The sequence below is a fragment of the Ursus americanus genome, chromosome X (genome assembly GCF_024610735.1).
Source record: "Ursus americanus isolate L20-20 chromosome X, mUrsAme1.1.p, whole genome shotgun sequence".
Taxonomy (NCBI): Eukaryota; Metazoa; Chordata; class Mammalia; order Carnivora; family Ursidae; genus Ursus; species Ursus americanus.
In genome coordinates this window covers 117850096-117876988 of record NC_142164.1, presented here as the reverse complement: position 1 = coordinate 117876988, position 26893 = coordinate 117850096, and the positions used below count along the sequence as shown (strand labels likewise).

General features: G+C 41.5%; 1 protein-coding gene across 2 annotated transcripts in view; it reads left to right on the top strand.

Annotated features, from left to right (window-relative positions):
- Positions 1-26893, top strand: part of STS (steroid sulfatase) — a 512613-nt gene that overhangs the window by 442722 nt on the left and 42998 nt on the right. The gene's annotated exons all lie outside the window — the stretch shown is intronic.

The window sequence follows — 26893 nt, the reverse complement described above, 5'->3', positions numbered from 1 at the left end:
ACTCTCTATTTTGGCTTAGGTCATGATCTCAGGGTCAATCAGATCAATCTCTGCATTGGGCACCATGCTTAGCATGGAACCTACTTAAGATTCTCTCTCTGCCCCTGCCCACCACCCTCTAAATGGATGGATGGATGAAAGAACGAATGAATGAATGAATGGCATTCTTTTCTAGGATGTTGTGCGTTAAATGTCATAGTGAATCTGAAGCCCTCAGTAGAATGATGGACACTAGGAGATCGAATCTCCTAACGCAGGAGATCAAATGCCCAGTGCCAGTGGGCATGATTCCAGATAGCAGAACAGACGGAGGTTTTGGTGAACCAGCAAGTGAACACTCCTGGGGCGCCTGAGTGGCTCAGTCAATTAAGCGTCTGCCTTTGGCTCAGTTCATGATCCCAGGGTCTTGGGATTGAGTCTGGCATTGGGCTCCTTGCTCAGTGGGGAGTCTGCTTCTCCCTCTGCCTGCCCCCCTGCTTGTGCTCTCTCTCTGACAAATAAATACAATCTTTGAAGAAGGAAGGAAGGAAGGAAGGAAGGAAGGAAGGAAGGAAGGAAGGAAGGAAGGAAGGACGAACACCCCTTTAAGAGAGAGCAGCTAACCATCAGCTCCAACCGCTGACCTCCAGGCCACAGACATCCAGATATTGCCACATATTTCAGTGACCTTCCAAGAGTAGCTATAGCAGATTCAAGCTGCTAATGTGATTTTTTTCTTAATGCTTGCAAGTGATGCTTTTTTTTTTTTTTACACACCTTGTGCTCAGCAAGTGAACCCATCTAAGGGCTGTGACTATCTATCTGACCAGCAGCTCAGGACCTCTGTTAAATAGTATTTTCTCTTATGATCATTGTTATTCTGCCAGCCTACTATGATGATGATATCGTTATGATTATTTTGCTTTCCTTTTGGTATCAAAAAGCTCTCTCATCGGAGGTACAGAAACTGTAAGAGAGAAAACATAATACATACTGTCATAGAACGTTTAATGTAGGAAATTTAAAAAGCAGTTAATACACACAAGTATGTACAATTAAATACAAGATATGTTTTATAAAAGATATAGAAGGGAATTTTCTTTTATTTTATTTTAATATTTTATTTATTTATTTGAGAGGGAGAGACAGAGACAGCGACAGAGATAGTGAGAGAGAGCACAAAGGGGGAGGAGTGGGAGAAGCAGAGTCCCCTCTGAGCAGGGAGCCCAATAAAGGGCTCGATTGCAGGACCAAAGGCAGACGTTTAACCAACTGAGCCACCCAGGTGCCCCTTCTTTCCATTTTAAACACAACTATGATATGTGTTCTCTGAAGAGCTTCACTTCATGACATTCCCATCTGAAACGAATTTCAGACTGAAGTGGGTAATGTCTCGAGAGAGCTTGATATATGTTATTATTCATGAATGTCATCATCGTCATCATTACATGTAATCAGACAGCTAACCCACTTGTGTACGTCAAGTCTGGAAACTTGCTTTAAATATTTCACATTTCCTCAAGGTTAATGAACTTGACACCAAGTATGCAAATTACAAGTTTTTAGGCATTTAAAGAACTGAACAAAGATGTTATATCCAAGGTGGTTTGTTGAAGACAGGGAATAAGCTTGTGTGTGTGCGTCAATAAGGCCGTTGTTAACATGCCTTCTATAAAGTATGGTACTGTTGTTAAAAAGAGTAAGTTACTCATCATGTAGCATTTGCATCGTAGTTAACACTTCTACTTTTTTTTTTTAAGTTGTGCGATCCTTTTTTTGTTTATTACTTTTTAAATTAATTTCCTTTTAAGTAGGCTCCATGCCCAGCGTGGTGGAGCCCAGTGTGGGGCTTGGACTCATGACTGTGAGATCAAGACCTGAGCTGAGATCAAGAGTCCCACACTTAAGGGACTGAGCCACCCAGGCGCTCCAAGGTGTGCGATCCTTAGACTCGCCCTGTAAGGCAAGTGATACTTTGTGTTCATTTTACCAAAGAGGAAACTGAAGTCTATAGAACTTAAGGAATTTACAGGTAGGAAGTGGACGAATTGGAATTTCAACACAAGAAGTCAAGAGTCAGGGTCAACGCCCTTAACTGTCTTCATAAATTGGTTTTCTAGAGCTTGTCCTGCTGGTGTGTCACCGACTCTTCAAGCATAGTAGTGGAAGTTGCAAGATGAGGACAGATATGCATAGCACAATGTGACTTACATAAATACTAGAGTAATTCATCACGCATAGTAACGTGCATATTCTATGTCTTAGCAGATACTCGGTACACTCCTAACTGTAGGCTTTGTCTTCCACATCTCTCGCCTTTGCTTCTGATTTTCATTTCCTTTTTTCCCGGTAGGAGAATTTCTTTAGCTTGGCTGTTTAGTTTTCCATGGTATCGTTCTCTTTCTATGTCTGCTTGTCTTTGTTTGTTTAGGAACTCATTATTTTAGATCCAGACAGCCAATGTGGATTCCTAATTGTAAGTGTGAAGAAAAATTCTCATAACTTGTGAATTTTTTCTTCTGTATTGTCCGTTATTGTCAATGGAGTAGGAACTATGGGCCCCAGATACAATGCTAAGTCTTATTCCTGTTGATGGCTCAGGCCCTGTAAATGAAACACACTCCCTTTTTCCTTGCTTGCAAGACGTGATGTCTTGAACCCTACTTGTGGTGACATGTGGGTAACTTGGTGGCTCTGGAAGGCCAGGAAGACTTTTCTTTTCTCACATCAGGCTCTGAGTAAGGGAGACGCTGTGGTGACCCTCCTCTGCTTATGTGGTACGGGGTATCTTCTGGGCTTCTGTAGTCATGAGAAGGTCCAGGATCTATCCAGACTGGCAGGTGGCCTGTGTTGCTCCTTGGGGCTCCAGCACAGAATGAAAACTATGCAGAAAAATCAGACAAGTCAATCTCGTTCCCTTGTACCCAACCTTCAAGGATGGATTATCTTTCTTCTAATTCACTAGCTACCTGCTTTTGCGTGAAAGCATAGATAATAAATCCCCAGCATCCACCATGTGCTTTCTCTCCCTGGAAACCTCAGAAACATCCTTGCTCTAGGACCACACACTCTCCATACTTTTCCAGCATGCTCCTTGGGCATGGGGCACTACAGGGGCAGAGATGGGAAAGGCAGTGGTTAGTCCCTTCCTTCCCTAAGCCTAGGCAAACACTTTCAAGTGGCGACATTGTCGAAATCATATTCAAGGAAATTAATATCGCATCTTCCATATTTCCGGATCTGTCACGTGCTGGTCATTTTCAGCATACGAACACTCCCATTCGTCACACGACAGTTTGGTTATGCTTTGGATAGATTCATACAAATACGAAACTGCACCAAAGGGCATAGGAGTTTATGCATTTAGATGTGTGTTTCCAAATGGGTTTCTTAACGAGTTTTACTGATTTACAGGATCACCAATATTGTCCAGTTCCTGGAACCTTTAATCTCACCCGTTACAGCATATGATTTCATTGATTTAAAAAAAAAAAATTACAGCTGGGGCCTTTTCCCCTCTTACTTTGTAAAATCCCCTGTAGTTCCTCATAATGTTTGATGGATCCTCATAATAAAAAAGTTTAAAGTACAGAAAATGCATGAGCAACTCTCTTCAGCCAAAGACATTCCTTTTTATCCCTCATTTGCTTCCCGATCTTTAAAGACTTTGCCTCCCATGGGCTTCTCCAGGTGCTGTTTTCTCCTGCAGATTCCTCGATTCCTTAGGGTGTGATCATTCCTCCCACTACAGAGCCTACAGGCCATTGATTTCTCCTAGGAACCGGCCCCTTCCCTAGTACCTCTCAGAAGCCTGTCATCACTGCCCGTCTTGAGGCTTCGTTTTGGCAAATTGTGACCCCTTTCTCATTTTTTGCACAATTTCACGATGAGTTAGAAGAGCGATATTTTGCTGTAGGAGGTTTGCAGCCGCAGCCGAGTTTATGGCTAAATGGGCCTTAATACAACCTGGAGACACGGGATGAATTTCTGACACTGCATTTGAGTGCTCTGATCATGTTTGTGGTCGTCATGGTGTAGCCGAGCGGGAAAACCTAACCCGGTGATCCGTGCTGACCGGTGAAAATGTGTTCCCTTCAGAAACAGTGAGCCATCTCTGTTTCTGATTTAAATTATATCTGTAGCTATTTTAATTCCCAGGCCCCTGAGTTTCAGTGTGAATCTTATTTCCGAGAGTCCTCGTGGCACCAAGCCGCACAGGTTCCCCTGTCACACACCGAGACTTCTGTATAGTATCGTGTTCTTTGGTCTGTGGCATTTCCTCCCTCGCGTGCTTTTCCTGAAATATCGTATGCGTGCGTTTTTCACAGTGGCACAGCGTCACCCAACTCATACAACTGGAACAAAGTAGAGATGGAGAGACTAAGCAGATTACAGAATGGTTATCCAGAGGTCATCCGGAACCTAGTTGGCAAGAGATACTTCCCTGTCTGTTAGAGTGTACCGGTATGACATTGCTGCTCCGAGAAATCTGGAGCTCATTGCCGTTGGCCTGGAATACGGATTACCAATATTTGTAAATGCGCCCTGTCACATTTCCCTATAGGGTTTATGTCGCTCAGAATCTCACTAGAAAAGTAGATTTTACTTGTAGAGTCCCAGATGGTTTACCAGTAACGGTCATCTGAGCCAGTTCTCCAACCTGGCCTAGAAACCATATTTATGATATCTGTAATCCTAACGCTAGCCAGGTAGTCCACTGCGGCACGCCTCCCCGGCGTTGGTAACAGGATCTGTGCACCTCGGTTGCATGGGCATGCCTCGGGAGACTTTCAGAAGCATGCAGTTTACTCTCTGTTGTTTATACGCTAAGGGAAAGGGTAAGTAAACATTTTACCTGACGTGCTATTTGTATTCTTGCCTGACAGAAACCCCTAGAGACAGTGTTGAGATGCAGATATGTATGTCGAGCAGAACAGCTTCTTTGTGTTTCCGAAATCATGGCAGGAAGGGAGCCTCTTGGTCGTGCTGCTCTCCCAAATGCAAGGAGGTGTTTGGAGAGGCTGAAATCCCAAGCTTACATTTCAGCTGGTCTGCCTTCCCCACGGAGTTTCCCAACCTGACGCTGTCCACGCGGGCGCTCAGTAATTCTTGTTGGGGTAGGGAGGGTCATTAGAATGTGTTGGCCACCATTGATGGCTTCTGCTGGTTGGATGCCATGAGCGCCTTAGCACCTGCTGCCACTTGTGACAAAGCAAAATGTCCTCAGAATTTGCTAGTATTCCCCCAGGGTGGGTGGGGATAGAGTAACATCATCCCTGACCGAGTCCCACGACTTTAATAGATGCTTCTTCAAAAATCATGTCATGAGCTACTTCTTGGGACTTCAGTTATTTTCTTCTTACCTGTCTAGAACTTTGGTGTCCAATGTGGTAACCACTGGCCATTTGTACTCATTTAAATTGATCATAGTTAATTACAGTCACATGAAACAACTGGTCATTGTCTACCATCTACTACCAGATACTTCCTTCATTACCACGAGGTATATTGGACAGTGCTATTCTAGAGCTAACATTCTCAGCAGGAGATCTCACATCCGAGAGGAAATCACCGATTCTTGGGGAGCAAGCAATCTTACTCTTGGTATTTGTCAAGCACAGATTACACAGAGTACCTAAGCATATAAAAGTTAAATGCATAGACAGCATAGATGGGGTATTAAAATTGTATGTAATTTGGGTGGATTACAGAAAATGAAGTTTGAAAAGCCTTTTCAGGAAAAACATTAGCACCCCCCCCCCAATTAAAGTTGAGAAACACTGATCTAAAAAGGTACTTGTTTCTCTCTTTTAAGATGTTCTTTGGATTTTGAAGTGCCAGATTCAAGAATGCAAAATAGCAGCTTTAAGATAACTCTGGGATGACACACTCTTCTTATTCATTCCTATACTTCTAAAGGCTTTCAGATAATTTAAGGTAACTGAACGTGTGATTTTCCCTGAAAAGCAAAGAACAAATTCAGTGAAATTTTGCAGAAAAATATTTTATGAGATGTTAGAATCCCCTTACTGCACCATTATTATGACACAAAGGGACCCTGCTTGAAAATGTTAGATGTATTTTGTGTTATAACACTGATTTACTATGTTAACATTTTAAATTTAATAATAAGAAAAGAATGTTCTAAATAAAATAATGTTTTGATGATGAATTAATTAATACATTCAATGTAAACAAAAAAGAAGGTACCCAGCTCTTTCAATAGAAAGATTATTGTAATACCCATGCGTAATTATTTGCCCACCCGAACTTGACAAACCTGAAATCCTTGGTAGGTTTGGGGAAGCTGCTAGTTATTAGGTTTAAGGGAAGACTGAGCTCTGCTATTTGCTTTCAAAGGAGCGAGCTCATATTCTCTCTCTCCGTGACCTGATCCATCACAGACCCATGACTAATATTAGCCACTTAGATGTGCTCACCCAAGAATTTATTTCTGGAGCCGTCGACACAAAGTGTGGTGGACAGTTCATAATTTTGGTCAGCTACATCAGTTTTTAACATAAATCTCCTTGCTTTTTATTCCCCAATATCAATAACTGTATTTTGTGCCCAAGATTCTTCTCTTAAGTATTTTTCATGACGTGCCTCTCCGGTAGGAGTTTTAATTTGTTATTATTATTATTTTTTTTAATTTTTAAAAGTTTCATGGGGCATCTGGGTGACATGGTTAAGCGTCTTCCTTCGGCTCAGGTCATGATCCCAGTGTCCTGGGATGGCTCCTTGCTCAGCGGGGAGTAGGCTTCTCCCTCTCCCCCGTGCTTCCGCTCTCTCTTAAGTAAATGAATAAAATCCTTTAAAAAAAAAAAAAGTTTCTTTCCTTTTTTTTTTTTTTTTCTTTCTTTAAGTAAGCTCTGTTCCCAGCATGGGGCTTGAACTCACAACCCCAACGTCAAGAGTCTTATGCTCTGCCCACTGCGCCCGGCAGGTGCCCTTCTGGTAGGAGTTTAGAACACCTTTACTTTGCAGCACTATGCTTTCTGGAACTCTGACCTGCAAGCTGTTGTCAAGACAGCCTCTCTCAGTTTTGTGTCTTCTCAGCTAGAGTCCCCTTCTCCGCTTTTACAGCCTAGAATGTTCCTCTGGGCACAGAGTTAGGGCAATCGTCAGACTCCCCTTATTATTTTCTTCTATCAATGATCACATTTCTGTCCTGACCGTCGTGCAATATCTGAATGCAATTGTTTCATACGTTTTGTCCAATTTTCTTGTTGTTTATTGTTTATTCCTTTTTGGATCTAAGGGATAAAGCACACCCATCCTTGTATATACTGTGATATAAATTTATAATCAATATCAGTATTGATATATCTGAGTGCCATCGTGTTTTTTCCTGTTCTGTCTAAGATGGCCACAGCAGTAACTCCATAAGTCTTCACTCTGTTCCTTTTCTTTTTATAGAATTTCGGAATATAGAAAAACATCTTCCTTACTCTTTGCTGCTCTCGGATGTCTTATCCTTAGGGCACTTTATTTGCGAGTATGTGCCCTTAAAATGTGGTAGTTATCTAGGTGAAATATCTTTATCTCGTGAAATTGTGGACTGATCATTTCGCAATCAAATTTGTAAAATTCACCCCATTTTTTTTAGAATACCAGATCTTGAAGGATTTTTCTAGGTGTAATTTTGACAAGAGGATAGTTTCATATTGTTCAAAGATAAAAATAACAAAATACTGAAAGTTCAACTAGATAAGGTTTATGTCTCAGGAAACATTTCTCGGTTTAGACTATTGTCATTGCAAGAATCCTGCAGATAGCCAGTGGACTGTAAGCAAATTCTCTGGGGGCGCCTGGGTGGCTCAGTCGGTGAAGCATCTGCCTTTGGCTCAGGTCAGGATCCTGGGGTCTTGGATCGAGTCCCGCATCGGGCTCCCTGCTCAGTGGGGAGTCTGCTTCTCCCACTGCAGCTCCCCTGCTCTCTCTCTCTGTCAAATAAATTAATAAAATCTTTTAAAAAATGCTCTGTATGGTTTTCCGTGTATGCAGAGTACCCTACAGCAATCTCACACAGGTGGCAAAGATCACTTTTGAATATTTTGCCTCTTCTGGAACATTGTAAACCTATCTTCATTGGCACGGAAGCTACCAGGAAAAGGGAATGAAAGTTTCTATGTCTGAAATTGCTGGCTTGCTGAATTTCCAGGCTTTGTGATTGGGGTGTTCTCATTACTTTACATCTCCTCTGTTTGCTTATGCACTGGAATCCAGCCACAGCCCTGTTGCCCTGAGACCCGTCGAGGCGATCCATCTTCTAACGTGGCATCTTAGAGCAGTGACTGGGTTCGTTTACTTCCCATCACGGGTCTCGAGATTCCTTCTTATTCTCATCGAGTAGACATAGTCCGACATCATAAAGCAGTGGGTTATCCCGACGGAATAGACAGAGTGCAGTGTTCATCAAGATTGGGTCCCACGCGTAACTGAAGTATATCCTTAAATGACTTTTATTTTTTTTTAAAGATTTTATTTATTTATTTGACAGAGATAGAGACAGCCAGCGAGAGAGGGAACACAAGCAGGAGGAGTGGGAGAGGAAGAAGCAGGCTCATAGCGGAGGAGCCTGATGTGGGGCTCGATCCCATAACGCCGGGATCACGCCCTGAGCCGAAGGCAGACGCTTAACCGCTGTGCCACCCAGGCGCCCCCTTAAATGACTTTTAAAAGCTACTTGAAGTTCGGGGCCATAAAACAGTATTTATTTTTTTGATGCAGTTCAAAATAAGAAAGCCTATAGAAAATGGAAAGATTACCAGAGCTGTTTTTCAAATCTTAAAACTTTAGATTACCCTATAAATTTTAGATTCAAGGTAAAGCTGGGAAAATAGGTTACCAAAACAAGTCTCACGTCCGGAATTGGGTTTTGAAATACCTGCCTAAGAAAATAGTATGGATGTAATTGTTCCTTCTTTTGCACGGGCATGCTGCCGTTTTAGATAGATTCCTCTTTTGAAATGCATGGAGGTCTTTCTGAGACAGACACGGCGCAGCAGAAAGGAAGGTGCGTGTGAAACGTGCGGTTTGGTGATTTGGACACAGGATGGTGCCTGCTAAATTTGATTTTGGCCCGTTAGACTGAGGGTAAGGGAGAGCCCTCCCCTTGCTGCTCCTGGTGACCACACTAAGTTTTAGCATGGGTGTGGCATCGGGTTGCTCGTTCTGGATTAGGGGAGGAAAATTGCAGTCATAGACTACAAGGCTTGAGAATAAGAATGGACAACAAAGGAGGGGAACAAAGTCTCAGACACCATTGACTAGGAGATCCTGTGGCTCCAATACCCAAAACGTATAGGCTCTAAAGGAGACCGATGGCTAGCCTTTCCAGGAATTCCCCTGTGCATTGATGGTACCCGTACTGCATCGTCCCCTTCACAAACCTGGGACCCAAGCACTTCCTGCATTGACAAGGTTGGCTCTTGACCCATCTGAGCATCCTCACCCCCAGTCATCCTTCCGGCGGCCATATCTTGATATCCGAACTGGCGCAGAACAGGAAGTTTCCATCCTTCATGGGTCCCATCATTCTTTAGTCTAAGAGAATTGAGAACATAACGTTGAGAAAATATTCTAAGATGGTGAAAATTACGTGAATGAAATGATTTCCTAACTTCATAGCTGGGAATAATTATAGGCACTCACCTGCTTGTCCAGCCAACAGAATTTTCTATATTTCCCATAATTATGTTAGTTGTTTAAGGAAGTATCAGGGCTTCATAGAAATAATGTTTATGGTCAGACACTTGGATCAGAAGGAAAGAGAGCTAAAACAGGTAACCTGTGGAAACCTTTCTTAAGCATTGGCAAGCATTCGTCTTAGGCTAGCAAGATAGCCCTTAGAGCAATATTTCTCAACTGGAGGTTACTTTCTCTGCAGAAGACATCTGTCAATGTAGGGAGACATTTGTAGCTGTGATATTGGGGAAGGGTGCTTCTGTCGTCTGGTAGGTAGTATCCAGGGATTGAGCTCAACATTCACATAACGCCCAGGACAGCCTGACTGACCACAAGGATTATGCAATTGACAAAATGTCAATAATGTCAAGGTTGGATAAATCACTGCATTAGGCAATTCAGTGGCAAGATAGTGAAACTAGACATTACCTTCAATTCCCTTCTAGTAGATGAGTACTTTCTAACTTCCTACATTTGCAAACATGTAAAATTCACCAACATTCCCTTCTAGAAAATCATGGCTTATAATCGTAGGTGCCCACTTTAGCCAAATCAGGACAGCAAAGATGAGTTTATTTAATATTCCTAATATTTAACCCAGATGCTTCCCACACTCATCCTTCCCTCCTATCATTTATTAATTGAAGTGACTTTTGCAATCTGTACCTTCTCTGTTCCAAGCTTTCTTGAAAGGCCTTTTCTTCTAAGAGAATCTTACATATATTTTTAATCCTTGGCTCCGTGAGTTAAAAAATAACTTCCCATTGATTTCCAGGTGCAAGATGATTATTTGTAATATCCACTTGTTTTCTTCTGGACGTCCCTAGCTCATGCTATGTGTTCCTCAGAAAAATATTGGCTTCTTCTCCACTGGTCCAAATGGCATCCAAATCTGTCTGCTTGAGAATTCCATGAAAGTTCAAACCTCTTCCTCCCCCTGGTCTCCCCAACATTTTGGTTCCCACGGTAAATAATTCATATGTCTTGTGTTGCTCCTTGGCCCATTAACCTGTTATCCATTGCATTGCTCCTCGGTTAGACTTTATGTATGTCCTTTCCTTTCTTTCTAACTGTGACTGGGTTTCTGCCATGTGTGAGTCATGGTGCTTTGAGAAAAGGAAACCCAGATGGTAGTCATCTGCATCTCCCACAGGAACTAGTTCAACATCAGGACATAAGAGGTGTGTTCATCAAGACACACTTGTGGGCAGGTGACGGATGGTCTTTGGCCAATGTTTTACTGTACGATATGTGTTGTATGACATAGGTGTAAATGTATTGGTAGATCATGTATGTTTAGACCATAGGTATAGCATATACGCATATGTATAAAATATATGTATGCCACATATCTTTATAAATACACCCATGATGTGTATATATGTGTGTATATTACATATATATACACACCTATGATATCTTTGTGTTTGCGGTAGATATATGGCATACATACAGCTGTGTGTGTGTGTGAGATATATATGTGCCTTCCTGATCTGTCGGTATTGGAAGACAGGAATCACAATACAACTTACGGGAGGAGGGATCCTCGAACCTGTCAGCTCTCAGGAATAGCAGAGCAGGTGCTTTGGTTCATGATCCTGGCCTGCGTGAAGGGGCCCGTGACGTTTTACCTTTCCTTCTGTATTCATTTCTGCTTTTCTTTTCTCTGTGGGATGTCTCCGTTCCTTCATTCTTAAAGCTCACACATGTCTGCCGAGATTCCACCAATGTCTCTGGTGGTGCCTCTGACCAAGCGACTGGTGTCCTAAGTGAGCTAACTTCCTTGATGTCCTCGTCTGTTCACTTGGCATTTGTAGCAGGAGGAGCGGAACGGATGCCGGCTGATGGTGTGGTAAAGGAGTATATTGCAGAGACACTGAAGAGCTTGCACAATCACCAGGAAAGGTGGAGAATTGTGCTTACAATGTCGGGGGGAATGACGGGAATCCTCGGGAGATAGGTCCTGCACACGGGGCACTGACAGAGTCTGAGGAGGACACGACTGTCCTCAGCACAGCGTGTGGCTGATGCAGCTACACCTCCATCCAAGAAGCACGGACACATGGTCCACTGGTCCCTGGGAACCGCGTCTTGTGGCCACCGCTTCCATGGTGAGCAGGAATTTTCTCTGACATTCCTGATGTTGGATCCCTGTTGACAAACTCAGCATCCTCATGGTAGGTGTCTGGCCACAGACTCAGTCAAACTCTGTCTGAAAAGTGGAGGAAAGAACCACATGTTCTTTTGTTTTCTGTGCTAAGAGGTAGACTCCGCTACCATGGCAGCACGCATGGTGGGGGTATCTCAATATAGGAAACGGGCTTTGTGCCAAGTGATTCCATTTGGATAATTCAGGGTAATCTCACAATATCCAGACCATCCGGTTACTAACCTTAATTCCATGCGCACCTTTCATTTCCCTCTGCCAGGTCATGTAACAAATACACGGTTTTTGCAATTAGGATGTGGATGTCTTTGAGGCCATTATCCTACCGACCACAGTAACTTGACTTATCAGTGATATTTTGGCTATACCAAATGGTATTTTGTATAAAGAGATGTAGATTTAGAGTAAGAAAAATGGTCTTGCATGCTGACTTTGGTATTGATTAGGCATGATCCAGGTCAATGAATAACCTCAATTAAATCTTCAGTTATGAGGATTCAACCACCTACTCCAATGTTGTTTTGCTAATCTTTAGCTAAGTGGTGTCTGCAAGAGGAATCTTGTGTGGCAGTTCTGAATGATGTAGGAACCAGATCAGTCTTGCTTTGAATCATGACTGTCCCTCTTCCTAATTAAGGTTAATAAGTTCCTGTGCCTATCGATCTCCATTTTCTCATCTGTATAATGGGTCCAGCCTTGTAGGACAGTTGTGAGACGTGAGTGAGGCAGTTGAAATGGAGATTCTAAGTGCCACGCTTGGTTCAAAGTGAATATAACACCAGAAAATACCTATGTGTATTTAGTCCGCAATTTCTCAAATGTTGCATTATGGATCTTTGAACCTGGGTAATTATTTTTGCTGGGGGTAGAGAGGGCTTTCCTATGCTTTCTATGATGTTTAGCAGCATTCCTGGGTCTTCACGTTAGGCCTGTGGCCTTCTCCCCTCAGCTGTGAGAACCACCTGAACCCCAGACATTACCAAATGTTGTCTGTGGGGGAGATTGCCACCCACTTCTGAAAATCCCTTCTCTAGACAAATAACGCATTGGATAACCATATGTTCGTTACAATATTTAACTGTAAGTTATACATTTAACTCATATACAAAATGGTAAGTGCTCATATAGTCGCATGCTGTCTTACCAGTAGATAATATGTAATACGGGCAACCTCCTCCAGGCATGGAGAGAAAGGAGTAAATGTGAATTTTTTTTTTTTTAACTTTGTTGTTGGCGGCAGATAAGTATCTGATTTATTCAAGACCAAAGAGCCCATGCTTAACATCCCATTTAGTTTGGGATATTTTCCCTTTTTTAACTTATCTACATTCATTTTGAGGCAATTACCACAACATTCTTATCAGTTTAACTTAATCAACTGTGTACATTCCTATTTTGTTAGAATACAAATCCAAAATAACAAGTGAATGGGGAAAGCTTATCTTTTTCACTAAAACCTATTACTTTTGCTCTTATAAACGAGCTTCAGGCTGAGCTGCCTAAATGCAAACCGTATAGGAAAGCAAAGGCAGGCTCAATATTTCAATTGTAGGCTTCTTCGGGAGTGGGATGACAATGACCCCACCTCTCCACTTTGACCTTAAAGGGTATGTAAGTTAAGCACTCCAAGAGGTGAGAACGAGACAGCGTAGGGGGCTCCTCGATTAAGTTTCACACAATTATATGGATTATTGATTAGGTTCACATAGTTCAGAAAGATCACCCTCCAGTGGGCTTAGCAAATGGGAAAGTTTTACCAACCGTGAGCTGGACATTGGAATTATCACTTTGCTCAGTGTCCATTTACATTGATTGTGAAAGTCTTTCCCTGTAACCCAGGGAAGGGTTTTAACCCAGGTTAAAAGGCAGAGATGAGAATGTAGACCCCACTGAAATTTTTGACAATCCTCAGAGTTAAGAGATGGCCAGTTGCCTAGATGATGTCCAGACGTTGGCTGGGAGGCTGGGACACATCCCACATTAGTTAAAGTTGGGTGGTTTTTAATTGCAGAAGGATGGAGAGCTTCCAGAAAATACTAGACCCTTCTTGGTTTCTCCAGATGTTCATTTAAAGACTAGACCAGGGCCATAGGGCAATATGAAATGGATGAAGCTGAACAGGGACCTTCAAGGATGTCCAATTGAAAAGATAGAAGGTGACCCAACAGGCATGTGAGGGCACTGAGGGACACATGGTAAATGACAGCAAGCTAAGAAGCTTCCCGACTGGTAAGGGTCTCAGTGATCAAGTCATAATCCAGGGAAGTTACACTGTCTCAAGGGAATGTGATCAAGTGTCTTCCAGAAAAAGGTCATGTTCTAGGAGAAAAGAGTTTGGACCCTGGAAAGGTTACCAACAGTGGACAAAAGCCCAGGAGAATGTGAAGAAATCACATTTGAGAACAAGGGTACCCTGGGGGTTATCTGGGCTCAGGAATAAGAGACCTGGTTTTGAGCATTGGATCACCAGATCCAAGCTAGAGTTGCATCCAGAATTTAGGGAAACTCTCATTTCATCCTCAAGATAATGTTTGGCAAACTGCCAGAATTTTGTCTTGGAAGTTCTCCAGGCATCAAGTCACAGTATGGACAGCATGAACTGGACTTGCATTTAGATCTCAACCCAGAGACTTGAAAATCAGTCTGCTAAAAATGCAAGGCTGATAATGGTTCAGCATTTAACAAAGCCTCTGCCGTTACCTTCAGATGAAGGAAGCGTCGCTTTCCCACCTGATCCCTATGTGAATTTATTTTTCAAAACAGACATAGCCTTCGGTAAGATTTTATTTTTAGTATCATCTAGACTCGAGATAAAGCATCCTCTGCATAGGAATATAAAAATAGAGAAATCCATATCAGTGTGGGATTTCTTTGTCAGTTAAATTATTAGTATTATTCTCATCTCTCAAATAGGAAAGTCAAAAACTGTAAATAGGCCAGAGTCACTGAACCACAAAATACATTCTGAATGAAAATAACCTTTATTATCTTGCCATGGGAAAGTAAAAATAATTAGTATATGGGTGTTTGTCAGGTATCGTCTGTAAGGGGCCTTTAGACCGGCCTAATAATAACAATGTTGAAAATTAGAAATGCGGGAGTTCCAACGATAGTCAATAGAAGAGGAGAGCAGGGAAGAATCCATTAGCTTGGAACAAAGAAAGATAAGTGCACATTGTCCCTAATGCATTTACTCGGTAGGCTAATCCTTCATTTTGTCCACTGAAGATGATTTGCTGGCCAACTGCTCCAAGCTTCAAGCTAGCAGCTGTGGCCTTCAAATAAGAAACACACATGCTCCAAACCTCCAGCTTCTCCTAGTGGATAAATCACCGTGAGGGCTACCAGCGGCTGACAGGAAGTCAAAAGGCAATGCTAAGGGGCAGCTTCCAGGGGAGAAGTGGAATTAGGTATGATTCGCCGTCCACCTGACCTTTGGCAAAGTTTGGGTTAGCAGATTCTTGGAGGAAGAAGCCAGTGACGGAAGGGGATTTAGTCTGTGTGGGGTCATCCTGGCTCACTGCCATGGTGACAGGGATTGTACTCACAGTGTAGTTTCTGAAGGTCAAGGCAAGTTTTATAGAAAGGTAGCTTTTTTAACCCTATGTAGATGTACATCAAGGCAACAGCCTTCTTGGGTACTAGAAAAGCAAGCAGGACTAAAGTTGAATGCAGAGAGGCAGTCAAGATCACCCCAAGGTCACACCTCTCTTGTCTGAGTCAGAGATGCCCATTCTTCCTGAGGCAATGGCCCTGTTGTGTCTTAGTAGCTGATTTGTGATACCTCTCAGGTGACAGAAAGGCTGAACAGCTTGGGCCCACACAACAGAAGAAGAATGTCCTAGGGGCGCCGGCTGGCTCAGTCTGGAAAGCATGTTACTCTTGATCTTGGGGTCATGAGTTCAAGCCCCATGTTGGCTGTAGTGATTACTTACATACATATATAAAGAATGTATATACTAACATTGTACTCAACATTACAAAATTTATTTACAACATTACAATTATACAAAATTCATTTTGTATATATACATTACAATTATACAAGATTTATTTACAACATTACAATTATATATCAATTTTTTATTTTATTCTTAAATGACCACATCTTTTTTTTTTGATGTAAAGTTCGATGATTCATTAGTTGCGTGCAACACCCAGTGCACCATGCAATACGTGCCCTCCTTACTACCCATCACCAGCCTATTCCATTCCCCCACCCCCCTCCCCTCAGAAGCCCTCAGTTTGTTTCTCAGAGTACATAGTCTCTCATGCTTCATTCCCCCTTCTGATTAACCCCCCTTTCTTTATCCCTTTCTTCTCCTACTGATCTTCCTAGTTCTTATGTTCCATAGATGAGAGAAACCATATGATAATTGTCTTTCTCTGCTTGACTTATTTCACTTAGCATTATCTCCTCCAGTCCCGTCCATGTTGCAGCAAATGTTGAGAAATCGTTCTTTTTGATAGCTGAGTAATATTCCTTAAATGACCACATCTATTTAGTAATGTGTAAGCCTGTGAGGCACCGCAAAACTTGACCAACTTTGGAATCAGCTTGAACTCACTCAACCTGTTCCACTTGGATTTTTCACAGAGCCCCAGACTCAGCTTTGCAGGAAGGTAGCATGATTTAACATTGCAACTCGGAACACCTGCCAGCACATTGTTTGCTGACATCTGACAGAAGTCAAATGTTTCTGTGTTTCCCTCAAAAATTTAAAATATCTTATGATGCCTCTGTAGGTCATACAGCCTCTGTCGACGTGACCATGGAACTCTGCTATTGGAGCAAGAAAGTGCCAGAAACTGTATATAAACTAGTGGGTGTGGCCACATCCTAATAAAATCTTATTTGTAAATTTGCTCAGAAATTTGTAAAATTTCTGTTTAAACACGCAGGTGATGTGATTCATTTGGCACATAGTCCATAGCTTGTCTACCTTCGTGCCCACACTTTCTGTCCTGTGTTGTATATGACTATCTCAAAGATGGACACTGCCATGAATCCTCATTGTTTCATTTAATTCCTGTAAAAATCCATGGTTATAATATCTGCATTGTAGAGGAAGGATTTGGGCTTAGAGATGGACTTGCTGAAGGTCGAATGGTTAACCATGCCACCTGGCTAATACTTGGGTTCAAATTCTAGCAAATCGGCAAAGCCCCAGGTCTTTCCAGTGTACCATATTGAGATGGAGTCCGGACCTGGGATCCCAGTTACTTGCTCTTAAACTCTGTCGAGTATATTAGCTTCTCTGGGATACATTCATGGTTTAGACAGAGCTAGTCATTATCCCTTACCCTCCAGGCACCTTCCAACTACAGAAAGGTCACAGATGTGAAAGATTCTGGAAAAGCAAGGCTATCGAAGTTGTAAGGTTCTTCCTCTCAAGAATGGCATCTTCATTCCCTTTTTCTTACCCACGTGGGTTTTTGCCCACAGCTATCCATGTTCAACAAGTTTTGCAAACTGTTTTGTCAGAGGATCGTTCAGTGTTGTTATTATTCACATCTCGATGTCTCTTCTTCCTGCACAGTGCTGACGTTTATTGATTCCTTGTCATTTCTAAATTCTTCATTTTTGACTACCACAAATTCTTCTCTAGGGCTCATTTACTCCTCTGATCATAGTTTGACTTATGGGGACTAAGTAAGCTATCTTCCTTTGGTTAGACAAAACAATTTTCCATTTCAGAAAATATTTCATTTCTTTTAGCCTGTTCTCAGAGTACTTTTATTTTCTTAATTGCTCAGGATCCCTACAGCATATAACTGAGAGGAAATACCACAGATTGCCAATTCCGTAATAAGAAAGTTAAAAAAAAAAATCACACGTAAATCCAAATAACATTTTGGTTTGCAACTTAACTAAAAGATTGGGGAGATTGCTACAATACTTTTTTTTTATAATACTCTTCATAGTATATAACATGAATATAGTTATAAGCATAAACCTGATATAATTAGAGAGGTTTTCATTCTAATTAGATATTTAAAATTTTGTTTGCAAATGCCTTCATTTCTCACATTTATTAATAGCAACTGTTGGATTCACATCCTTGCCCCGTTCCTTTTAGAACTCCTATGTAAATATAAAGAAGTGAATGTTAGTGTATAGTGGCAGTGATATAACCATTTGGATCTTCCCCCAAAAGAAAAGAAGAATAAAAATGATAAGGAGAAAGAACAGGAGAAGAAGAAGATGGAGAAGTAGAAGGAGAAGAAGAGGAGGAAGAGGAAGAGGAAGAGGAAGAAGAAGAAGAAGAAGAAGAAGAAGAAGAAGAAGAAGAAGAAGAAGAAGAAGAAGAAGAGGAAAATGTCTGTGGGAAATCAAAGAAAACAGGAAATAAAATGGTAAATAGTCACGTTGATTCTGTCTGATTCCCATTGCCCTCAATTTATTACAAATGCTGAGATTTCTTGAAAATGGTGTAGATATAGGCTAGTGCCAGTGTTCACTGCTAAATTAAAATCTTCCCTTGGTCAGATTTCCTTTGCACAGGGAATGCTAGGCAACCTGGTGTTGGGTATGATAGCCGAGGGGTGATGGATGGCTCTGGACACCATCAGTCCTTAGCAGCCGTACTCACTTCCCCTTTTGAAGACTGAACTTGTGTAAATCAAAGGCTACTCGGAAATGAAACACCCTTTGAATTTATATCTTCGTGTGCGGATCGAAATGCATAATATAGTGAAATGTACCTTGATGCTGATGCCACCCACTGTTATAGTAATTTGGCTCAAAATATCTAAAAAAAAAGAAGAAGGAGAAGGAGAAGAAGAAGTAGTTTTCATTCACTTTACTCTCCTGAGTTTGTGCCAATAATAGAATAGGTTAACATGAGTGATAAATCACAAAATGGTTTTGGCATTTGAGAGGAAGTTTATAAATGGCAGCCTGGGAGGTAGATAGTTTATCTTCATAAATGAACATTATTGACTAGCCTTTCCGGAAATTTGAGGGATGGAAAAAATGGAAGATATACACTTCTAAATCATGCAGAAGAGTGATCAGTTGGGTATGTATATTAGTTCCACATACTTGTATGCAATGTGTACTATGTGTAAAGCAGAGTTAGGAAAGAATCGGAGAGAGTAGTAAATACAAAAGGAATATTACTGAGATTTTCTTCTTAGGAAACCGGGGGGGGTGGGGTTTGGATTTGTGAAAATCTCTAAACCTACGGAATGATTGAGAACATGGTATCATACAGCCCCATCGCTGAATAAGAACGCTGTGTGCATTGTTGATGGTAATGCCACTCCTCCCTGTGTCTGTGCTTCTTGCCATAGACTTCGGAGTTTTTTTCACTAGAGACAAAGTACATGTTCCCGTGTACTTGGTTGTGCTTGGTCATATAACTTGTCTTGATCAATGGGGTGCAAGCAAGGCTTGTGGTATGTTTGTGTGATAAGATGTGCCTGTTTCAACTTTTGCCATAGCCATGAGAAGGAGGTGGCCCAGCTTGCTGATCCCTCCAAAGACTGTGTGAAATATAAGAGTCCTGCCCGGGGAAGTGCAGCTGAGACCCGCTTACCACCAGATGACCCACAGACAGAGGAGAGAGAATAAAGAGTTATTCTATTAAATCACTCAGGGTTGGGAATTTTGTTACATAGCAAAAGCTGACTGATACACCCATGTGTGTATCATCTAAATTTCACTAATATCAACCCTTTTGACATATTGTAGTTGATTTTTAAATTAATTTTTTGAAGTAAATTAGAGATATCATTGCATTTTATTCCAAAAATATCTTTCAGGGGTGTCTCGCTGGCTCAGTCTGTGGTGTGTATGACTCTTGATCTCACGGTTGAGTGTGAGCTCCACATTGGGTCTAGAGATTACCTAAAAATAAATCTTTCAAAAACAAAACAACAAACAAAAATATCTTTAAAAAAAGATACGAATATCTCCCATCAAAATCACAATACTATTCCCATACCTCGCAGTGAAGTCGTTTTCTGAGGATCATTAAGCTGTATTTAAATTTTCCCAATTGCCTCCACATAGAGGGTTTGTAGATGGTTTGTTCAAACCAGGATCTAATCCAAGTTATTTCTTGAGGTCTACATTTATTACCCCAGCCTTGCCATTTTCTAATGATACTGACTTGGCATTTGAGAAACAAACAAGTTAGCCAGAGTGATTTGGATTTGTCTGATTGTTTTCATGTGTGTGAACTTCCTCTGTCTCCCACATTTCCTAATTATGGGTAATTCTGCCGGCTTTAGATTTAGGGTATTTTAGTCCTGACCCCTTCTTAAGTGCTGTTGTTTTAGTACATCTGGTGGCCCACGGTGCTTGGTTGTCCACCAGAGAGATCCTAAGAGGTATGCTGAAGGAGGTGCGTGGGAGCCTAAGCCCTCCATTATACACTCACACCCCCCCCCTTGAGATCCGCTAATTTTGCAGGGTGGCATTTTGTCGCCACGTGAAGATGTAGTTCCCAGGTACCTTGCTTTCGTAAAAAATGAACTTTTAGATTTTACACTATTTTTAAATTTTCAGAAAAAATTACAAATACAGCACAGAGCTCCCCTATATGCCACATCCCGTTTCCCGTATTATTAATAACATCTTGTGTGAGGATGGCAGGTTTCTCACAGTTAATGGACCAATATTGATACATTTCCATGGGAGTCCGTATATTATTCAGATTATCCTTAGATTTTCCCCTTATTTCCTTTTTGTGTTCCAAATCCTACATTATATTTCATTGTCCCTTCTTTTTAGGCTCCTTTTGGCTGTGACAGTTTTTCAGGTTTTCCTTATTGTTGATGGCCTTGACAGTTTGGAGGAGTGCTGGCCAGTATTTTGTCGAATGTGTGTCAATTTGAATTTGACTGAAGTTTTTCTCATGATTGGACTGGGGTTATGGGTTTTAGGGAGGCCGACCGTAGGGGTAGCGTGTTCTTTTCATCACATCATGTAACAGGTGCGTATATGACTTCACGTTGCAGGTGTTGACCCTGATCACCTGAGTTAGTACTTGTCAAGCTCCTCCACTGTAAACTTACCTGGTTTTTCTTTCCTTTTTTCTATCTCTACCCATACTGTAGTGTTTAGAAGGAAGTCACAGTGAAGAAGGAGGTAATTACTCTGTAACTTCTTACAGTTGGAGCACAACATAAATTATTTGCAATTCTGATGCATGAGTTTTCAGTATTCCTACCTATTTATCAAATAGTTCATTTATTTCACCCTGGACTCATGGATATTTAGTTAATAATTTGGGTTAATAATCCAATACTACTTTATTCATTTTGACCATTAAACGTTTACATAGTTGTTTTACCACACACCGATCTTTGCATGATATATGTGTTTTAGGAACTTCCAAAATATTTGTTTTAGCCCTATCGTATCTTACCCATGTATACCTTGTACATGTTCCCAAAGAAGCATTTCGCTTCCTTACCTAGGGCGCTCCCGTTCCCTGAAATAAAATTCCTATGGAGGCGCAGCAGAGTCTGCAATGCAGCCCTTCAATCACTAATTTTCAGAGTAAGCAGTTGGTGTAGTGGTCTACAAATATCGTATTGATAATTCTTCTTTTAAGTCAAATTTATTAGCCACTTATGACATGGAAATCACTGCACATTGTTTCAAATACCCCTCACAAGAGCTGTGTGAAAAAACTGAGTGCATGGAAGGTTCACTTAATTTGTGTGGATTACCACGTTCCGAAGTCCTAGCGCCATGATGGAAAGACGGGTGTGCTGCTACCAGGACCTTTGGCCTTACCGCCATGCTCTCAGACTCTGTCATCTTACCAACCCGTGCTATACAGCACCCAACACAATCGTAACCCCCTCTTTTTATTTCTTACTCTTGTCCTGAAGCTAATGAAGGATAGATTTCAGCATCCTTGCTTGAGTCTGCTCCTCGGCTCTAATGCTTTTCTTTCTTTTGTTACAAATTCCCCGCATTTTCTAAGCATTAGGCTCCATGTAGATCTGCCTCTGCTTACATCTTAAAATGTCTCTAGAGTGTTGAATATTTTATTACATAAAATTATTATTCACTCGCGGCTTCCCTTCCAGCTTTTATCGATCTAAAGTGAAAGAATGCCACACCTCCTATCTGTCCTTCTCACTTCTCTTCAACATTTCTACTTCCCAACACATAGAGAATTAATAATTGGCACGGAATGGGGAGTGTTCCTTTTTTCCATGCAAACTAGTTCTGCATGCTTCGTGGGGCTGGGGAGAGGGGCGTTACTCCCAGGTGCCCTAGCTGTAGATACACGATGCGTGCACATGATAAAATGCACAGTGCACCAGACTCTTTGCCCCCAAGTCTGCGTGGTTGTCCCGGGTTTTGTTGTGAACGAAAAGAACGTTGTCATATTGGCTTGAAATAGTTGCCGTCTGTCCTCAGTACATAGCTGCTTTGGGCGCACCTAGGGAGGCGGGAGGAATGCCTTTGAGAACTCGAACGTGGGAGTACGTTGTTCAGCCACAAGAATGCAAACGAGTAAATTTGAAGATCTCACTGGCTTTATGAATCGGGCAGCATCCCATCCATAAGCGGAGGGGAGCTCCATACAGATACAGACAATGAAAAGACTTTGGAGGTAGAGAGGGAACTGAAAAAAGGACATTACTGGCAAAGAACCCATTGTTTTAGGCAAGGTTGCTCTCCCAAGGGGAACAAGAGGGGCTTATCACCGAAATTCCTAACGTTGACAAGGAGGATTCCCGTGGTCGCTGGTTCAAGATTCCATTTCGGGGGCCTTCAGGATGGAGTTGAAGCGGGCATCAAGTCTTGGTGTACTGACGGGTCCTTCACCCGCGCGATGCCAGTTTGGGCCTGTGATTTTCTTTTTAACCATGTTAACACAGTTCCTTGACTTGGGACAAAAGGGAACATCAGGGAGAATGAGGAAATTGCGAGGCTGGTTCTGTTTCCAAGTACACAGACCCTGGAGTGTGTCGGTTTGCTCGGAGCGATTAGAAAGCCCAGGGAGGCCCAGGTGTGTTTGCCAGACCACAGGACTGACCTGCTGTTTCTGACTCCCGTGTTCTCTAAGGCAGACGTGGGTTCCCAAAATTAGCTTTTCCTGGAGCTTTACCCACCCCCTGGTATGTTTTGCAGCCTTTTGATAACATGTACATTCAAAGCCTGGGAAGGAAAAAAATGCTCTCACACAGCTACAAAAAATTAAAATGTGTTCCCTCCCTCTCACAAAGAACCTCCTGAGGAGAGAAATGTTAATATAGTGTTTGGACCTTTCCCCACTGCAAGGGGGGTGGTACTTTTAGCAGCAGTGATGGCCAGTTAGGAGAAGGGCTTTGCTCGGCTAAAATTAGGCTTTCTGAATCAGATCTTAAAATATGACTGATTTATGTACTCAAAACTTTTGAACTAAAAGATGGTTAAAAAAAACCCTCCAACTAAATTACTAATTTTATTTACTCAAATGAGTAAATATTGTACATGAGAAATTTATTGACTCACATCTTTTTCTTATTTTTATATCTTATTTTTTTATATAAACATAGATAATATGTATTTTACGTGTAAAGAGTATTTGTACAAAATATATTCCTAAAATATTATTAGATATAATCATGTAAAACGAATACCAACTATATACATATTTTGTGTATATAATACATATTAAATATATTTTATACATTTATTGATTTTTCCATATTTTTATAGGTTTTTGTCTCCTATCTCTTCATCTTTGAGATGATATAGAAAGCTCTTGTGTGCAGAAGGGTCAGTAGGACCCCCAGGTGCTACAATCGTGAGGACTTCATGCGTGGAGCAGCCAGATAATCTTAAGTTACCTACAGCCTTGCTACTCCATGTGTTGTCTAGCGACATCCGGGCGGCCGAGTCTGTTGGAAATACAAACTCTTGGGCCTGACCCACACTTACTGAATCACGGGGTGCAGTTAAACCACATCTTCTGGTGATAGGCATGCACACTGACAATTGAGAGCAACAATTTAGACCACAGTTGCTAAGTCTTGGCTGAACTTTAGGATCCCTTGGCGATCTTGCAAAAAACTCTGGACGCCTGCAGGATGAGTAAGTCCTGGAGATCTCATGTCCAGCTTGGTGACTGTAGTTAGCAAGGCTGTACTGTATACTTGATATTTGCTAAAGATGGCTCGCAGAAAAATTAGCTTAATTGTTAATTATTAATTGTTCTCCTCAAAGCAAAAACTTGGCTCTGTGGATCGTGGTGATGGATAAGTTTATTAGCAGGATTGTGGAAAACATTTCAGTGTAGGCGTATATCAAAACATTGTGTGTGCTTTAAATATAGACAATTTTTTATTTGTCAATGATACCTCGGTGGAGTTAGGGATAAAAATACGGATGCTTGACCTTTGGTTGCAGATACTCTGAATTAATTTATCTAGGGGTGGGTGTGTTCTGGGTGTAGGCCTTCGTTTATGCTCTCCGGGGGATTAGTCTAATCGGAAGCCAAATCTATGAACTTTTGAGCTAGATCTTTGCGTTGTTCGTGCCTCTTCCTCTTTGTTTCTCAAAGTGTGACCCATGGGCCATCTACCTAAGAATCAACTGGGAGGTCTTTAGACATTTGAAATTTGGTCCCTTGAACATTAAGTTTGAGTAGCATGTCTCTAGGACTCATTTAAGCTTGTGAGGACCTACCTCACGAGTCTTTAGGACTTCTGGATAGGCATTTGACTTGAAGGCTATTCCATCTCTGTCCCTTTCCGTTTGGGGAATAACTGATCTCGGACTTGGTACCCCGACTCAGACCTTCTCTGTTTCGAACCTTAATTCCTGCTTCTTGAGCTGGATTTCTTTGCACTTCAAAGGTATGTGTTTCTTACCTCCTATGAAAAAAAATGAGCCCTATGTTTCCTTAGTAGGTTCTTTTGCTTTAGAGTATGTCTCACAAATGGTTGAGCTCCAAACTTCCTTGGATTCTCCCAGCAGCACAGCAGGAGAGCTCTCAATCCCCAGACACAATGGTTGGTCAGTTGTGTTTTGGGAATTTGGGATGCTTTAAGAATTTGAATCAATACAACATTCTTCCCCTGTGATGTTAAAACAATGGATTAACGTGCCGGACAGCTAAGTGCCATTGGTGTAGAAGAGATCCCACGTTAAAGGGCCACATCATCTAGCCATTGCTTGGCTACTTGCACTTACATGTCATACACTATTTCTGCTGTAAAAATATAATAAAATGTGGATTTCTAATTCAAAAAAGGTAGGCTCAGTGAAATTAAGCCTGTTGACCAATTGCAGATGGAGTAGATAGGGAATGGGATTGGTTTAATTTACGAATGACCAAATGTGACCTTTTTATTTCCCCCGGTGATTGATTCCATCCTGAGCGTCTTGGGTTCATGTGGTAACAGATTAACCCATTTAATGGAAATAGGGAGAATCAGACAACACAACTGTCTAGGTTAGGATTTCCACTGCTTCTTTCCTTTCCCCCAAATTTCTGCCCATCACTCGTTCCAGTTGGCCATTTAACTTATTTATTGGGATGCAAAGGGAACGTGCTCTTGGTTCCTGTGGATTTTCTTTTTATGGATTTCACAGGATAAGGAAGCCCCCCTACATACACAGTACACACTGAAGTTTATACTCCAATGAAGATGAAGTTATGTCCTTTTGAGTTGCTGCCACTTTCAATCAGAAACGCCACACTGGATTGGAAACTGCCCTGATGGTTGGAAACCCAGGTTCTCTACAAACTGTCTTGATCACCACTGGATCTTTGAACTCAAGGATGTCATCTGACCTATTTGTGGACATTGCCCATCCTACTTCTACCAATACCTGGGTCTTACAGTCTGTGAGAAGACTGTTCACACCAGGTACTTATGTGGATCTTCTTAGACACTGTCCTCCCCTGTCTTCCAATACTAAGATGGCACAGAAAATGATCCACATATGAATATATATTTGAAAATATGAGCCACCATTCTGTGACAGCTAATCTAATAAAACTGCTGTTGGTTTAATATAATTTAATATCAATAAAACTATAGATGGATGTATGTATTTTACGGAAATGGAGGAGAAAATATAGTTACAAAATTAAATCTTCACTAATGGGATTGATCTCCCTGATGCAGAATCACAGCTAGTATGATTCTATTCCTATGAAAAAAAACAAACAAACTTGTGTGATGAATTACAAATATTTGGGTAAAATCACTTCTGGCATCATTTTAACACACGTTTTCATTGGGAACATTTAGAAATGTGGAATTCTTCACAACTTTCACTGGATATTATGTAATGCTCCTCAGTATGTATTATAGTAGTGGGGGAGGCTGAAGATAGATCAGAAATGACAAGGGAGGTGGTATTAGCGGCTTTCTTAGGAATGATTGCCAACGAATATGCTGGAGCTTCAGGAGAGGTAACATACTGTTTCCCTTTAGAATGAGAATACTGATTTTTCGGTTAGGTGCAAAATACCGATTCACAGCTCATTTTCACTGAAAACTTGTTCATTCTAATTTCCTAAGCTAGGTATTTTATAGTGTTCACAACAAACCTGGGGGATTTTTACCCTGGTTTCCATAGAGCTTCCGTAGACCTTTTTTTTTTTTTTTTTTTAAAGATTTTATCTATTTATTCAACAGAGATAGAGACAGCCAGCGAGAGAGGGAACATAAGCAGGGGGAGTGGGAGAGGAAGAAGCAGGCTCACAGCGGAAGAGCCTGATGTGGGGCTCGATCCCACAACGCCAGGATCACGCCCTGAGCCGAAGGCAGACGCTCAACCGCTGTGCCACCCAGGCACCCCCGTAGACCTTGAGTCTGAATTCCCATTTATAATAATCAGTGAATTCTACAGGGGAGTTTTGAGAACAGTGTGAAACTTCCATGTGAATAATTTGACAAAATGACATTCATAAAAAATAGATGAATCAAGAACAATATTGTTGAACAAGAAGGGTTCGTGTTTGTTTTTTGGCATGGAAATTCTCGGGGCTGTAATATCCAGGGGTTCCTTTACTTGCAGACTGTGCTTGTGGAATTGTTTATTTAACCTCCACTCAATCCATTCCCTCAGGCCATCTTGGTTTTATG